This window comes from Rana temporaria, chromosome 5, assembly GCF_905171775.1.
Source record: "Rana temporaria chromosome 5, aRanTem1.1, whole genome shotgun sequence".
In the NCBI taxonomy this organism is placed as follows: Eukaryota; Metazoa; Chordata; class Amphibia; order Anura; family Ranidae; genus Rana; species Rana temporaria.
Genome location: NC_053493.1, coordinates 257,286,938 through 257,305,332, shown reverse-complemented (window position 1 = coordinate 257,305,332; position 18,395 = coordinate 257,286,938). Strand labels below are relative to the sequence as shown.

Sequence of the window (18,395 nt, the reverse complement as noted above, 5' to 3'; positions counted from 1 at the left end):
TGAGTCACATTACACGGGAGGGAAAATGGCTAACTGGACCTAATATTTGTACTCACTTTTGTTGCCAGTGGTTTAGACATTAATGGCCGTGTGTTGAGTTATTTTAAGGAGACAGTAAATTTACACTGTACCACAAGCTGTATACTCCCTATTTTACATTGCAGCAAAGTGTAATTTCTTCAGTTTTGTCACATGAGAAGATATAATAAAATATTTACAAAAATGTAAGGGTTGTACTCACTTTTGTGAGATACTGTACATACAGCTTTAGTTATCCTAGACAATGCATTCACTACTTCTGCAGACATTACAGAGTGAATTGAGTCAAGGAGTAGCCCCAAGTACAGAATGCCCTGCAAAGGCAATGCAAGTATTCCCAAGTCCTGCATTTTTCTTTACTACTCCCCCCCTCCCCCAAAGGGAAACAACACAGAGAGAGCCTACCAATCACATCTTCATGGATAGCATCCTTCCACTGGTGGCTTCCCACAATAATTATTTATATTATTACCCTAATACCTTTGGTACATCTGGAGACACAGCTGGCATGGGTGACACCTGATGTCACTGCTACTCAACCTCTAGTGGCACCTTGGTAACTACACCCGCCACACAACCCAAGTTAATCTCAAGCTTAACATTGATGGCATTTACCAATCAGAATTCATCTGATCTGTCCCAGAAGCACTGACAGAGAAGAGAGAGAAAAGCAGGGATTTCAAAATCCCCGGACCATTGGAGAAGCGCCGCCGGTGCTGACAGCTCAGCAACCCCAGAAGTAAGTACTGTGGGTACTGGGGGGGGGGGGTTGCCCGGTGTTAGTTTGCCGTTACAATTTTCTTTTGTAAAGGTGAACTAAACCTTTAATTATATCACGTTTCTCTGTAGGCATTGTCTGAATGAAGATTCCAGTTTCACCTGTTGAAAAACTTCAAATTTCCCTGCGATGTACTTATTTTTTCACATGACTGGATACAATACAATTGCAAATGCAATGCATGAAATACAATTTTATTGTAAAAAAAAATTCTAATTGTTTTTTTTAAATCCATATGAATTTTAGACAAAATGGGATTTTATGGCTAAAAGTTCTATTTCTTTCAGGATTTTGATTGTCCAAGTATTGGAAAAAAAAAAAAATCAGGACACTTTTTTGTCTGTGGGTGGAGTCTTACAGCGGAGGTCCACCCTAAAAATGAACTTTCTATTAACAGCTTGCCTTTAACCCCCTTAGCGGCATTCCCGAGCGTGACTCTGGGTTGTTTTTCAATGCAATTATCGGTAACCCCGAGTCACGCTCGGGGTAGATGTGCAGAGCCTGCAGCGCGCGCTGGCTTACCTTTTCCAGGCAGGGTTACTGTACTTACCTTGTCCCTGGATCCAGCGATGCATCCCCGCTGTGTGAGCGAGCGGCGTCCTCCATTCGACTCACACAGTGCCCGCGTGCCGCCGATCTCCGGTTCCCTGCGACGTTACGACGCACGGGGGCGAATCCCGCCCGACCTATAGCAGAAAGACGGCCGTGCAGTGGTTCATATAGTCATATGAAGTTCAGCACGATAACATGCCTGCGCGCCTGTGGAGGCCCACAGCGCGGCGATCAGTGGTGCTATGTGTCACTCTGACACACTACATCTCTAATCGTAGTAAGGAGCCTCTGATGGGAGGCTCCTTACCACGTGATCAGCTGTGACCAATCACATAGTGAACCAGGAAGTGCCCGTAAATGGCTTTCCTCGGTTCGCGCTGACAGGAAGAGCCAATCGGTGGCTCTCCCTGTCAGAGGGGGGGGGGGGTCTGTGCTAATAATCAGCACATTGATTATCAGCACAGCCCCATCAGATATGCCTTCAGCAATGCCAATCAGTGCCCATTAGCTGCCAGTCAGTGCCCCATAAGAAACACCTGTCAGTGCCTATCAGAAACGCATGTCAGTGCCCATCAGTTCCACCTGTCAGTGCCACCTATCAGTGCCCATCAGTGCTGCATATCAGTGTCGCCTATCAGTGCCTCCTCATCAGTGCCCATCAGTGCCACCTTGTCAGTGCCAACTCATCAGTGCCACCTCATCGGTGCCCATCAGTGCTGCCTCATCTGTGCCCGTTAGTGAAGGAGAAAACAAAGTTTTATAACAGAAACAAAGAAAAACATTTTTTTTTCAAAAATGTCGGTCTTTTTTAGTTTGTTTAGCAAAAAATAAAAACCCCAGAGGTGATCAATCGCCACCGAAAGAAAACTCTATTTATGGGAAGAAAATTATAAAAATTTTGTTTGGGTACAGTGTTGCATGACCGCGCAATTGTTAAGCAGTTCCCTACCGAGCCATAGAAATATGATGTCGGCAGGAACTGTCTCTCCCTCAGGGTGGACGTCATATGACGTCCTTTGCATCGCGGCCACTAGGTGCGCGTGCCCGGCGGCTGCAATGTCCGCCAGGCACCCGCGATTGCCGGCAATCACGGCAGGAGTGTGGATCTGTGTGTGTAAACACACAGATCCACCTCCTGTCAGAGGTGGGGAGACCGATGTGTGTTCCCAGTACAGAGGAACACAGATCGGTCTCCTCCCCTTGTGAGTCCCCCTGCCCCTACAGTTAGAATCACTCCCAGGGAACATATTAACCCCTTCAGCGCCCCCTAGTGTTAACCCCTTCCCTGCCAGTCACATTTACACAGTAATCAGTGCAGTTTTATAGCACTAATCGCTGTATAAATGTGAATGGTCCCAAAAACATGTCAAAAGTGTCCGATATGTCCGCCGCAATGTCATGGCCACAATAAAAATCGCAGATTGCCGCTATTACTAGTAAAAAAAATTAAAAAAATAAAAATGCCATAAATCTATCCACTATTTTGTAGACGCTATAACTTTTGCGCAAACCAATCAATATACGCTTATTGCGTTTTTTTTTTACCAAAAATATGTAGAAGAATACGTATCGGTCTAAACTGAGGAAAAAACGACAGTGTCGGATCTTAGGATGCAAAACCTCGGCCGCCGCTGGAGGGAGTTCGCGTCGTAAACCAGCGTCGGGTATGCAAATTAGTAGTTACGGCGAACCACGACGGTTTTTCGCGTTCGATACGTCGCTGCTAGTCTAGTTTCCAGTTTCGCAAAGTTAGTCGTCGTTTTAGGTGCCCTAACTTTACACAGCACATGTATGTGCTGTATAAAGTATAGCCGTCGTTCCCGCGTCGAAATTTAAACATTTTTTGTTCTTGCGTAAGACGTCCGGGAATTAGGAAAGTACGCTACGCACGTCGCAGTTCGAAAAAATTACGTCACTTCGTGCAAAGCACGGCGGGAATTTCAAAACGGAAATACAGATACGCCGCCGTAATTTAAAATGTGCCCTGTCGCATCTTTACGCGATTCACAAAGCTAGATACGCCTGAAAACATGGCTTCAGCCGACCGACGTAACTTGCCTACTCCGGCGTATCATGGTCGCATAGTTACGCTGGACGCATTCGGCGTTCCCATTAAAAAATATGCATATGAGTAAGATACGTCGATTCACAAACGTAGTTGTGCCCGGCGTATCAATATACGTCGTTTACGTAAGGCGTCTGACCGGCGTAAAGTTACCCCTGCTATATGAGGCGCAGCCAATGTTAAGTATGGACGTCGGAACAGCGTAGAATTTTACACGTTTTACGTCGTTTACGTAAGTCGTCCGTGAATGGGGCTGTGCAAAGGTTACGTTCACGTCGACTAAGCATTGAGCGGGCGTAATTTACGGAGACAATTCGACGTGATACTGAGCATGCGCGCGCATGCGCCGTTCGTTAAGCGTGTCATTTACGTGGGGTCACGAGTCATTAACATATAACACGCCCACTACCAGCCTAGCTTACGCCGGCCCATTTACACTACGCCACCGTAACTTAGAGCGCAAGTTCTTTGTGAATACGGGACTTGCCGCTCTAAGTTACGGCGGCGTAGTGTATCTCAGATACGCTACGGCCGCCTAAAAATAGGCATTTCTTTCTGAATCCGGACACAGTGTTTTTTCAAAATGTGCTCTTCTTTTGTTTATTGCGCAAAAAGTAAAAACCTTTGGTTCTAGTATGAGTTTAAGGGGAACCCCACACTTTTTTTTTTTTACTTTTTTTGCCGGCAATGTTTTTTTTTTTTAAACGGTATGGGGTCCCTCCTAGAAATCCATACCAGACCCTTATCCGAGCATGCAGCCTGGCAGGCCAGGAAAGGGGGGAACCATACCAGTCCACATTCCCTCAACATGGGGGGGTGGGTGCTTTCTGCCCTGCCACTCCACAACCCTGGCCGGTTTTTATTGGGGTCTGTGGGCAGGGGGCTTATCAGAACCTGGAAGCCCCCTTTAACAAGGGGAACCCCTGATCCTGGCCCTCCCTATATGAATGAGTATGGGGTACATAGTACCCCTACCCATTCAACAAAAAAGTGTAAAAATAAATAAAAACAGGAGGCAGTTTTTGACAATTTGGAGGTATGGACTCCAGAGACAGAGATATAATTTTGCAGAGGTGGTTCTGGCCAACTCGGTAGATTGCTTTAAGAAAGGTCTGGATTCTTTACTAAATGTACAGAATATAACTGGGTACTAACATTTATAGGTAAAGTTGATCTGGGGAATATCCGATTGCCTCTCAGGAAGGAATTTTTTCCCCTGCTGTAGCAAATTTATTCATTTACTTCATCAACCTTTTCTGTCTACCTCAAGTTGATGTTGGTCGTGTTGGGCCAAGAAATAAAGCATTCAGAAAACCTTATCTACTGACTGGACACTCAATTTCTGCTCTACTCACTACCTTCACCCCTAGACATCACACAGAGGTAACTTAATACGCCGATCCCAAATCAATCAGCGGCTCCTGAGGGGGTAGTGCTACACGTGGGGGCTCGTCCAACATTTGAACCTGGGACCTCTCGCAACGGAGAACATGAGTACAAGATTTACTAAAGAGCGAAGAGTGTCGTGTTTGAACTGTCTGATACCGAGGGAGTTAACCTCGCACCGCTAAGCTTGGGCGTACGTGCAGCAGAGCACGCGCCTGAAACGTGCCTGGACAAGATCTTCAAGTGGGGGGAGTCACCCACCCCTGCGTGAGACGTATAACAGAGTCTTCGCGCCATTTCAGCAGAACACCGCCCACCAGCAAGAGAGAAGGAGAAACCACGTGGCGATGTCTGCTTTCCTGCAACCGAGAGTGGTTGCCCAGCGATTGAGGCCCCCTGCTACTTCACCGGGGGTCTCCAACATGTTTTCCCCGCCTGGAGTGCCGGTGACGGACACGGGGATCCGTATGTCTACAGAGGGGCAGTTTGTGCTCCTGTCGAGCGGAGGATCGGAAATGCTGAGACTGTCCTGTCCTCGTTGCGAGGAGCTGTCCGTAAAGATCCAGCAATTCGCCCGATGTCAGAAGTACCGGGCCTACCTTTTTGTCGCTACATCACCTGCTAAAACTCCAAGGGAGTACAGGGTGAACTACATTACGGGAGTCGTCACCGCGGAGGAGGAAGCCACATGGCCAGAACCATCCCCGTCGGTGGAAATCGTGGAGTCGGGGGCTCCCAAAGTTGAGGTCATCTCGGTCTCATCCACTCTGACCATACCTTCGGCTACCTCGCTACCTCGCTCACCGGAGGTAAGCCCGCTGACCGAGAAAGACCAAGAAGATGACCTGACCAGTACCAAGGCAGAGACCACATCGGAGAATACCACTTCTACAGCTATCTCTGTGTGGCGTGCCTCCTTGGGAGAAGGTCCGGCTCAAACCTCCCGCAGCCGCGGTCGAGGCCTACCTCCCTGCCGCTCCTGGCCGGGATGGCCATGAGACTCTCCTGAATCCAAACCCTCCAGGGGTTTGCCAGCGGAGGAGTTGAACTCCTCGGACTTTGATTGCTTCTCAGATGACGGTGATCTCCATGACTACATGTCAGGGCTTCGTGGGATCCCGTGCCCTTTACGGTACGTGGAGGAGGAAGAAATGCTCCGGCCGGAGCGCAACGCGTGGGTCCCAACAGCCGTCCATGGACGTTCCGCAGCGCATGGACCTGGGGAGTCAGTGAGTACAATCATGTTCCTATTGTTTCGCTCACCACCCCCGTGACCCTTGTTGCTTCCATTTTGAATAGGACACCGGACGCCATAGTGCTGACGGGACGCGGAGACCCACGTAATTTGCCAAGCTTGGCCAGGCTGCAGCGCCTGGTGATCCAGAGAGTTGCTGCCAATCACGGGTATGAGTACCCATACGTGCCACCTTCCCTTTTGAAGCAGATTGACTAAGAATGGGAAGCTTGTTGCCGTGATGCTGTATGGAGGCGCTTGAATGTCCCGAAGAAAGAGAGTGAGACACATCTGGTCTTGTCACTTGTACATCTGCCCGTTTGCTTACCTTTGGGGGCAGATGCTTTTCTGTGAGAGCTACAGCTCTATGGAATAGTCTCCCTGCTTCCATTCGGTCACTCCCTTCTATTATGGCCTTTTCGAAAAAGAAAAAGCATGCCAAGTTATGTTAGTTCTCCTTGTTGTTCTCTGTGGATCTGTTTATTAGTCTTTCTTGCTTTTCTCTATTTTCTAATTTTTCTCACTCTCTGATTTGATTTGCTTTTTCCCAGTTATGTTTCCTGCGCTTAGACACTGCCTTGATGGGCCAGTATTTGGCGCATTACAAATCCATTAAATCAATCAATCAATTCATCTATGCTTTTGTTTGTGTGGGGAAATGTTTTGAAGACTGCCACCAGAGATGGAGCTGGGGCAGGCACATTTACAGCGACCGGGTCGTGCTGAAGTCTCCTGGGAGAAAGGACCAGGTGTTTTCAGTCACCACGACCAATGCAGATGGTGACATCATTATTTTGCCGGACCCGCGCTTCTATAAGTGAGCTGCATGTCTGCTTTGTCCGGCATATGTACTTTTAAGAAGTTTTGGACAAGGGTCCCCCCCCCCCCTTCACTCAAGTTGTTTTTCTCCCTTTTCCCTTTTCCCCCTGGCCTCTCCGGATCCACATTGCGGCCTATGTGAAGAACTTTGGAGGGGTTGGGTTCAGTCAGTTAGAGGGGGTCCTTGCCAACTTCTCCACCGCACTGAAGGAAGATTCAGCGAGAAAATAAATGTTTTATCTTTTTACTTCCTTTTTGCTGCTACTTCTTTGCTATTAAACTTGGACTGCCGTAGTACCAGCGCACTGACCGCTAGGGGCAGTGTTCTGCAACATTATTTTTTTATTGCAGGACAGAAATGTACATATGGTTTTTCTCTTTTATATTTCTTGCAGCAGAGTAAAAAGTAAATTTTGCTCAGCACTTAGATATCTCCCTGGGAGGAAGGAAAATTTCGCGTTCGGGCCCGAGCGTGCAGTTTTAATTCTGACCTTGGAGATTGTAGATAGACAAAGATTTTATAATATATTAGGATGTATATTTTCTGTGTATGTTCTCTTTTATATTTTTATGCAGGTTTTTGGACCCACCTACTATCAACACTGCGGAGAATGGGCAGCATAGATAGATAGGGCTGTGTATGTTTTGTAATGCCATGTTCTTAAAAGCACTAAAGATTTGGGGGTAGATCCACGTACCTGGGCGCATCTTCCCGCCGGGCGTAGCGTATCTAAAATACACTACGCCGCCGCAACTTATTTTTTTTTTCCGAATCCACAAAGAATTTGCGCCGTAAGTTACGGCGGCGTAGTGTATCTCTGGCGGTGTAAGGGCGTGGAATTCAAATGGATGTAATGGGGGCGTGTCTTATGTTAATACGTCGTGACCCCGACGTAAACAACGTTTTTTTTTAACTGCGCATGCGCCGTCCGTGGGGGTATCCCAGTGCGCATGCTCGAAATTAACCCGGAACAAGCCAATGCTTACGACGGTGACGTCATTCTACGCAAATCCCTATTCGCGAACGACTTACGCAAACGACGTAAAAAATTCAAAATTGTACACGGGAACGACGGCCATACTTAACATTAAGTACACCACCATATAGCAGCTTTAACTATACGCCAGAAAAAGCCGAACGAAAACGACGTAAAAAAATGTTAGTAGATCGGCGTAAATAGCTAATTTGCATACTTAACGCGGATTTAGACGGAAACGCCACCTAGCGGCCGCCAAAAAATTGCATCTAAGATCCGACAGCGTACTAAGATCAGATCGATCCCGTCAGATCGATCCCAGATGCAACGCAGGAAATTTAAAATTACGCCGGCGTATCAATAGATACGCCGGCGTAATCCTTTTGTGGATCTGCCCCTTGTAATCCAATGTTTGCACTTATGTTTTCTTCTCTTTCCTACTTTCCTTTACTGTTTAGCAGGTTTTAGGCTGGCATTCAGGCTTGAATACCTTAGGACACTGGGGACAGTGTCATTTCAAGTGGGGGGAGTATGTAGCGCCCCCTTTACTTTCAGTAAGGGCACTACGCTAATGTTAGTGGGAGAATGAGAGAGATAAGTTGCTCTCATTCTTAATTTTGTTAAATTTGGCTGTCGCCAAATCTGGATTGTTCTCTGGGTCAGTCTGCGTTCTAGGGATGCGGTACCATGCCTGGGCGGCAGGTGGCGCCAGAGAGGTCCAGGCGGAGCCGCCTTTTCTCAGCAGCCAATTAGAGGAGTTTTCCTTTGCGGGGCATGGTGGGGAGGAGTATTTCTGTGGCAGAGGCCGTTGTTCTTGGTTCTTCGCGGCTTCCTGGTTCCAGGTGCGGCACCCACCTTTAGGATGTGCGCACATCGCGGGCCCCACCACTATGGCCTACCTGGCCTGGGGTCACGCGCATCGCGGAGTTCCAGACTCTGGCCCCTTCTGGCCTGGAGCAGCTGATGCCACAAAGGGGCCCCAGTGACTTACTGGGTCCCCGATTCTACTGAAGAGATCCCAGGCTGTATGCCGTTCGGTGGGGGATCGGCTTGAGGAGAACCCAGAAGCAGGTTATCCAAAAGGGCTTGAACGAACCATCGGGTATCTGGTGACCGGAACATTGACAGGTACACTTGCACTGTCAACCGGTGACCCTAACGCTAATTACTGGGATGATTTGCTCAATCATTTAGCTCATCCAAGTACTAGGCCTGTGGCAGAGGTCTCATCTGAGTCAGGTCTGTGGCAGAGGCCTGTTTCTCCCAGCAACCTTAACCACTTCCATACCAGGCACTTACGCACCTTCCTGCCCAGGCCAATTTTCAGTTTTCAGCACTGTCGCACTTTGAATGGCAATTGCGCGGTCATGCTACACTGTACCCAAACAAAATTGGCGTCCTTTTTTCCCCACAAATAGAGCTTTCTTTTGGTGGTATTTGATCACCTCTGCGATTTTTTTTGTGTGCAACAACTAAAAAAAGACAGAAAATTTGGAAAAAAAAATACTTTTTTATTTTTTTCTGTAAATTATTTTGTAAATAAGTAAGTTTTCTCTTTCAATTACGGGCACTGATGGGCACCGATGAGATGGCACTGATGGACATCGATGAGGTAGTACTGATGGGCACAGATGAGGTGGCACTGATTGGCGGCGCTGGTATGCGGCACTGATGGGCACTCATAGGCGGCACTGATGGGCACTCATAGGCGGCACTGATGGGCACTCATGGGCGGCACTGATGGGTGGCACTGATGGATACTTATGGGTGGCACAGATGGGCACTGATAGGTGGGCACTGGGCATGGATGGGCACTGTGGGGTGGCACTGATGGACACTGTGGGGTGGCACTGATGGACACTATGGGGCAGCACTGATTTATCCATGTTGTCAGTCAGTGCCCATTTGTGGGCACTGATTGGCATCTTTTTTATTTTTTACTGCTTTTTTTTTTTTACTGCCTTTTTTTTTTTTGTTGTTGCCCCCTTTTTTTTTGCCCTTCCCTGGTGGTCCAGTGTGGGCTTCCCTGGTGGTTCAGTGTGGCGATCCGAGGGGGGGCTGCGCTGATAAACAATCAGCGCGAACCCCCCCTGTCAGGAGAGCCGCCGATCGGCTCTCCTCTACTCGCGTCTGTCTTCCTGTTTACATTGTGATCAGCCGTGATTGGACACGGGTGATCACGTGGTAAAGAGCCTCCGCCGGAGGCTCTTTACCGAGATCGGAGATGCAGGGTGTCAGACTGACACCCCGCATCACCGATCGCCGCGCTGCGCGACCCCACGGGCGCGCGAGGCATGAAATCCTGCAGGACGTCCATGGACGTCCAGTCAGGATTGTGTAACCACTTCCCGGACGTAAATCCCCTATGGACCGGGCGGGAAGTGGTTAAAGTGACGCTCCGGCTGCCAGGCCTGTGGCAGGGGTCTTTCTGGGGGCACTTCGCCCACTTCGGCTGGAGTGGCGACGAACTGTACTACTACAGAAAGCAGGATTGCTTTCCTACTATCCAAAGCCTGATACTGCAGGGTTCCTTTACTTCATCAACCTTTTCTGTCTACCTCAAGTTGATGTTGGTCGTGTTGGGCCAAGAAATATAGCATTCAGAAAACCTTATCTACTGACTGTGCACTCAGTTTCTGCTCTACTCACTACCTTCACCCCTAGACATCACACAGAGGTAACTTAATACGCCGATCCCAAATCAATCAGCGGCTCCTGAGGGGGTAGCGCTACACAATCTTTTTAGCAGTTGGCAACTATATGAAAAAATATCCAGTTCTGTCTATCGTGTCTGTAAAAGCTTGCTGTTATTTGCTAGATCACAGAGCATGCAATGCAGCTGGTATTTATTTATTCTTTTTTTCCTTTGTTAAATGTTGTTGTTAGTGGTCATGTAGTATAGTATTCAGCGCGGTCACTTTAAGAATTCAGAAAAACTACAGACAGAGCCGGGCAAGGCGTTGCAAACTGAGCCTTCCGTGAGTGACAAGGCAGGGGGGTGGGCTTATTGGAAGCAGCGCGCCACCATTGGCTGCAAGGCTCTCCCACTGAATCAGCAACAGTTTCACACTGCTTGCTGTGGTTTTCTGACAAGCTGTCAGCTGACAGGCTTAGACAATGTACAACCATGACATTTGCTGGGAGGAGGAGGGGGGGAGAAACACGATGATGTCATATAGGAAGAAGGTCAAGAAAATAAACAAAACGTTGTAACTGTGCATAGTGGGGAATGTTCAGTATACACCTTGTAAATGCAACAAACATGATTACTCATTTGTACAATACTACTGATTTTTTTTATTATTATTATTGAAACTCCTACAGTTGCTGGGGAAAGAAGTCTGAAAATATATTGCAATGATTTTGAAGGCCATGATCAATTTTTATCCAGAAATCCTCCAGTGTTACCCTCCCCTATAGTGATCCAAACTGTGAGTGCATTGCTAATCAATGGGAGAAACACAAGGCATCAAAGAAGACCGCGACAGCTATAGCTAGTGCTGAATCCAATAGACTGCAGATCAAGCCATGAATGAGAGGATCAATCTACTTCCTGGCCTTAAAATAGCAGCTGCTCATCACATCATGGCTTAGGTCTTTTTTTTTTTTTTTAACAGCGATCATGGGTGCTATATTTACTTTAGGGACAACTACTTATCCTGATTGTAACATTTTCAATGGCTGCCAAACACACATACAAAATTAACCTTGCATTCTCAATGACATTCAAAGTGCTGTCTGAAATTGAGAGGTGTCCATAGGAGGACGACGGGTCAAAACATCCCCTGGTTTAATTTAAGAATAAGGCCTGGCTCACACCTAGTGCTTTTTGCATTTGTTTGCAGATTTGCACTACAGTCCATTTAAAGGGGTTGTAAACGCTCACCGTTTTTTACCTTAATGCATTCTGTGCATTAAAGGGGTTGTAAAGGTACAATTTTTTTTTCCTAAATAGCTTTCTTTACCTTAGTGCAGTTCTCCTTCACTTACCTCATCCTTCGATTTTGCTTTTAAATGTCCTTATTTCTTCTGAGAAATCCTCACTTCCTGTTCTTCTGTCTGTAACTCACCACCGTAATGCAAGGCTTTCTCCCTGGTGTGGAGTGTCGTGCTCGAACCCTCCCTTGGACTACAGGAGAGTGAGGGTGCCCACTAACACACAGCTCCTTTCTCTATCTGCAACATAGAGAGCGGTCCTGACTCTCCTGTAGTCCAAGGGAGGGGGCGAGCATGACACTCCACACCAGGGATAAAGCCTTGCATTACTGTTTGGAGTTACAGACAGAAGAACAGAAAGTGAGGATTTCTCAGAAGAAATAAGGACATTTAAAAGCAAAATCGAAGGATGAGGTAAGTGAAGAAGGACTGCACTAAGGTAAAGGAAGCTATTTAGGGGAAAAAAAATGTACCTTTACAACCCCTTAAATTGGAGGTTCACCCGAAAACTTAATTTTTAACATTAGATTGAGGCTCGTTTTGTCAAGGGGAATCGGGTAGTTTTTTTTTAAATCGAAGCAGTACTTACCGTTTTAGAGAGCGATCTTCTCCGCCGCTTCCGGGTATGGGCTGCAGGACTGGGCGTTCCTATTTGATTGACAGGCTTCCGACAGGCTTCCGACGGTCGCATACATCGCGTCACGATTTTCCGAAAGTAGCCGAACGTCGGGTGCGCAGGCTCGTATAGAGCAGCACAGACGTTCGGCTTCTTTCGGATACTCGTGACGCGATGTATGCGACCGTCGGAAGCCTGTCAATCAAATAGGAACGCCCAGTCCGGAAGACCATACCCGGAAGCGGCGGAGAAGATCGCTCTCTAAAACGGTAAGTACCGCTTCGATTTTAAAAAAACTACCCGATTCCCCTTGACAAAATGAGCATCAATCTAATGTTAAAAAAAAAATTTCGGGTGAACTCCCGCTTTAAAGGTGAAAAACCTTCTTTACTGCAGCAGTGCCCCCGAGCCCCCCCCCCCCCCATACTTACCTGAGCCCCATAATTCCCACAACAGGAACGAGCACACCAGTTCCAGCCGATGTCTTGTGTCCTGTTTGGATAGATTGATAGAAGCGCAGCCATTGGCTCCCGCTGCTGTCAATCAAATCCAATGACGTGGGAGCCGGGGGCGGAGCTGAGTCCTGCTGTCTGTGTCAACAGATGCAGCAGCAGGACACGGGAGCGCGCCCGCACGGGTGTCCCGTCAGAGAACGCTTCTCCGGCGGGGCACTTCGAGAAGAGGAGGAGCCAGGAGCGCCCCGGAGGGACCCCAGAAGAGGAGGGGGCCACTCTGTGAATAACCTACTGCACAGAGAAGTATGACATGTTTGTTTAAAAAAAAAACGGAACCTTTACAATGACTTTAACATGGTTTCCTATGGAACACGTTCTGTAGTGCAAATCCGCAAAAAGCACAAAAAAATGCGTAGGTGTGAATCAGGCCTTAAATTGTAGATAACTTCATCTTTAAATCGGCTCCTCCTACGTGGCAGCACAAGAGTTAAAACTCCCAGAGATTTCCTAAATGACGTTGACACGTAAGTCTGCACAATTCATCCCTGTGGACATTGAGCTTGGCTGTGCTCACAATTCCTACTCTATGACTCTCCTCCTCCCCTTTCTCTTTCCAACAGAAGCACACACCCTGCTGTAATCAAATGCATGCACTTCACAAACTTACTTTTACAATTCAACTTTTTTTTTTCTTTCTTTTTTTTTTTTTTCCTCTGTCTTGATCTGGAAAATCAATAATCGTAGAGTAGAATAAATAAACCATGTCACGGGTTTCTAGCAAACAGGCGACGCTATGCAACAAGGCATGCAACTGAAACAGATGCATGCCGGACTAGCGACGCGTGATGAAGAAAGGGTTAAACGAGACCGCCCCAGCTCTGTTGTGCGTATGCAATAATCTGTGTGGCTGCTTTGGCTGTCTGCCAAAGTGTTGCCTTGCCTCCACACACTCCCCCCCCCTTCCTCCCTTTTGCATGAAGTAGGATCCTTGAGCTGTTGCAGAGGCAGCCAACTGCTCCATATTTGGCTTCTATAACACATTTACATACAGGAGAGAGAGGGAGAGAGCTCTACTGCAGACATCATTTCTACTACAGTAGAAGAGACATACAAGACCTGTCTTACAGCAAGACAAGAGGGGGGGGGCAAAGTAAAAAAAAAAAAAACAACAAAAAAAAAGAAAAAAAAAAGCAACAGCTCTGACACCCTCTTCAGCTAACAAGCTCCCTACTGCACTTTACAGTAAGTCCATTTTATCTTTCTTTCGCTGTTCTTTGTCGGTCGTGGAAATCAGCCATCAGACAAGACATATATACATGCACACGTATTCTCGTGGATATTTATATACAGTACAGAGATCAGAGGCTGGGCTTTCCCTTCCTGCTTTGCATGCCCCGAAAGCGAAGAAGCATCAGCAAAGTGTAATCATCTGGAGGTACAGACATATTCTTTTTTTTCTTCTTCTTCTTCTTCTCCTTACCCCCCCCCCCCTCTTCCCCTTCCCTTCGTTCTCCTACATTGATTCAGAATTCTTGGTTGGACAAGGCATTAGCGCCGATTAGGTAATGCCATGTATTCTTTCTGTGGATGTTGATGGGCCTGTCAGTGTACCTTAACCCTTCCCAAGCTGGACGAATCCGTAGGTGCCCGTGTGAAGCTACACGCCGGTTTACCGCTGCCTAGTAGCAGGGGAAAAGATCTCGCAGTCGCTGCTTCCCCCCCATTGGGTGCTGAAAATAGTCTGCAAGGGGAGAGCCTACATGTGTATGTGTACGAGAGAGGAGACTGCACGTTTCTGTCACCTCTGTCAAATCCCCTCCTCCTGCCGTCTGATCTATCAGTCTGCTTCTCCTGTATGGAGACCACCTGGTGCCAGATTACTAAGGAAAGCCTGCTTCATCCCTGCTATTATATTTAATATCGGGTCATTTCATTGTCCCTGGCCGCTGGCAACGCAAGCCGAACCTAGAAGAGTTTATTAATTCATAAACACAACAAGCTTAAATATTTAATGCAGCTGGCTTTATATTTTACTAGAGCTTTTGATCTGAACGGAACCATCACTCCGTAAACGAAGAGGCGTTTCGTTATTGACAAGGCGCGTAGCCTTCAGCCCAGATGGTATAGGGAAAATCAAGTTTTTGTATCGTGTTTAGGATAGTCGTTTTATAGAGTATGAGCCAAGAGTGTTATGTTATTCCTTAAAATCGGCATGACTGATCATGTACAGCTGTGTTGGTAGGCCAAATTCCCAGAGTTATCTTAACAACTGCCAACAGTTTCTGCTATGGAGGATATGCTGTGTGTTGTTCAGTGTGCGATGAGGGAAACACGAACACCGGCTACTTGTATGTCAGAGATTAGAAGTCAGGAGGTCCCTTTTTTCAACTAAGGGCCTAATGTCCCCGGTTGATGAAAAGGCCTGCCTGGAGCATTAGGAAAACTGATTGCTCCACCCCACAATGCTGGATTGAGTGCTTCCACCCTGCCCTCCTGGAGAACACTACGATCCTGCTCACTGCCTCTTGAGACACTTTTTAGATGGGGTGGCAAGTGGGCATATTTATGAATGATCCAGAGCAATGGCTGTGGGGTAAAAACATTATCTTGCTACATCAAAGAATTATAAACACTGTAGGTCAATAATTTGAAAGCATGTTTCATTTTAATTGTCATTTGTAATCTCTTTCACTAAAAAAGAAAATACTTCACACTCCTCTGCACATACTGCCCTATGCCATATCCTATGAACTGTTCACCTGCACATGCTGTCCTCTGCCATACACTCTGCACTCCTCTCCTACACATGCTGCCCTCTGCCATACACTCTGCACTTCTGTCCTACACACACTGCTCTCTGCCATACCCTCTACACTCCTGTCCTGCATAAAATGCCCTCTCATATATCCCCTGCACTCCTCTCCTGCATATATTGCCCTCTGGCATTCCTAGCCTGCACATATTCCCCATCACTGTACCCTGCATACTCTTCTCCTGCCCTCTGCCATACCCTCTGCACTCCTCTCCTGCACATGCAGCCCTCCGAAATACCCTCTGTACTCCTCTGCTGCACATAATGCCCACTGTTATACCCTGTGGTTTTCCCAGCTTGCACATATTGCCCATCATCATATCCTATACATGCTTCTCCTGCACATACTACCCTCAATCATACCCTTGGGCATTGCCATCCTGCACATATTTCCCATCATGATACCCTTCCCTACTTGCATGCATTGTCCACCATCATACCCTGCACACTCCCCTCGTGCACATGCTGCCCAGTGTCATATCCTTTGGCATTCCTGTCCTGCATACATTGCTCATAACAATACACTACACACTACTCTTCTGCACATATTGTCCACTGTCATGCACTCTGCACATCTCTTCTGGACATTGTTCCCACTATTATGCCCTGCATACTCTTTTCCTTCACATATTGCCCACTGTCACACCCTATTCAACTCTCTCTTGGACCTATTGCTCACTATCATACCTTGCACACTCCTCTATTGCATATAGGGGGGGAGGGTGTACTAAAACTGGAGAAAACAGAATCTTCAGCAGTTGTGCAACCAATCATTTCTTATTTTTCATTTTCAAAGTTGATCTGAATAAGCTGAAGTTCGAAGCTGATTGGTTACTATGCAGAGCTGCTCCACATTCTGTTTTTCTCAGTTTTAGGGAATCCCCCCTGTATTGCCCACTGTCATACACCTGAACTAATATCTTCAACTTATTGCCCAGTATCATACCCTATGCATTCCTCCCTTACACATATTACCCACTTCCATTCCCTCCACTCCTCTCTCCTGCACACATTTCAATCATTGAATCCCTGCAAACTCATCTCCTACACATACTGCCCCCCATCATATACTTTTACACTTCTCTCCTGCACACAATTTCAATCATTGAATCCCTGCAAATTCATCTCCTACACATACTGCCCCCCCCCCCCATCATATACTTCTCTCCTGCACACAATTTCAATCATTGAATCCCTGCAAATTCATCTCCTACACATACTGCCCCCCCCCCCATCATACACTTTCACACTTCTCTCCTGCACACATTTCCCATCATTGAATCCCTGCAAACTCATCTCCTGCACATACTGCCCCCCATCATACCCTTTCACACTCCTCTGCTGCACACATTTCCCATCATTGAATCCCTGCAAACTCATCTCCTGCACATACTGCCCCCCATCATACACTTTCACACTCCTCTGCTGCACAGGCCCTGCCATCATACCTCTTTGCTCTTCTTTCCTGCACATTCTTCTTTCGGCCATACTTTTTCCTGCACATACCTCAAGCTAAAATGGCCCTTCTGCATGTATGTAATATCTGCAATGGAATGGGCACACATTAAAAAAAAAAAAAAAAAAAAATAAGCAGTATTTACTGTAGCTTTAAAAAAGTCTAACCATTATCAATAGGAAGAAAAAAAAATAGAATACAAAACGTACTGTAACATCTATTATATCCAAGTAGGGTTTACTGTAGCTTTAAAAAAGTCTAACCATTATAAATAGGAAGAAAAAAAAAAATAGAATACAAACATACTGTAAAAAAAATTATATCCAAGTAGGGTTAACTGTAGCTTTAAAAAAGTCTAATTATTATTAATAGGAATAAAAAAAAAAATAGAATACAAACATACTTTAACATCAATTATATTCAAGTAGGGTTAACTGTAGCTTTAAAAAAGTCTAATCATTATTAATAGGAATAAAAAAAAAATAGAATACAAACATACTGTAACATAAATTATATCCAAGTAGGGTTAACTGTAGCTTTAAAAAAGTCTAATCATTATTAATAGGAATAAAAAAAAAATAGAATACAAACATACTGTAACATAAATGATATCCAAGTAGGGTTTACTGTAGCTTTAAAAAATTCTTCTCATTATCCTCGAGAAAAATAATAAAAATACAATACATATATATATGCAGTAACATGGATTCTATTTCAAGCACCGTCTAATTATCATCTTTAGGAAGAACAAGCAAAACAAAAAAGATGTATCGCTAAATAATATTTATTGCATAATATGTAACAAACTGTTTTTACAATTCCTGATTTAGTAACATGTATCATGTTGGGCCTCCATTGAAGCCCTTATATAAGTCAATCAACAATGTGCGTAGTGTAGTAACCCATAGCAACCAGTTAGAAATCATCTGTCACTAGTCCAACTTCTCTTAACTCCGAAAGATGGATTGTGGTTCATTGTCAGCTGCATGTCCTGACACGTTGCACTTATAGAGCAAGCCTGATAGTATAGTTCTTTGACATTGTTTTCGTCTAATAATGTGTAAATAGTAATGATTGTAGACAGTGTGAGATCTTCAGACAGTAGTAAAGAAGCCAATTTCTAAGAATAGGTTTGTGTGCACCTAACAGGCAAGGTGTGCGTGAAGGATGATGGTCTTCCTATTAGCCTGCTTTTACAACTGTCTGTATAGTATGTACGTGAAGCTGAGTGAGTAAGCATAGTGAAAGAGCTGTGTGTGTAGTGTAGTGT

General features: G+C 46.1%; 1 protein-coding gene across 5 annotated transcripts in view; it reads left to right on the top strand.

Moving 5' to 3' along the window:
• The first annotated feature begins 13,805 nt into the window (after positions 1–13,805).
• Positions 13,806–18,395, top strand: part of ATXN1 (ataxin 1) — a 403,695-nt gene continuing 399,105 nt past the window's right edge. For 3 of the 5 annotated variants that reach the window (XM_040353759.1, XM_040353760.1, XM_040353756.1), the window contains exon 1: positions 13,806–14,099. The gene's annotated coding sequence lies outside the window, so the exon portion shown is untranslated. Of the gene's footprint in view, positions 14,293–17,913 lie in introns of those variants that run through there. The other 2 variants (XM_040353757.1, XM_040353758.1) reach the window with 2 other exon arrangements.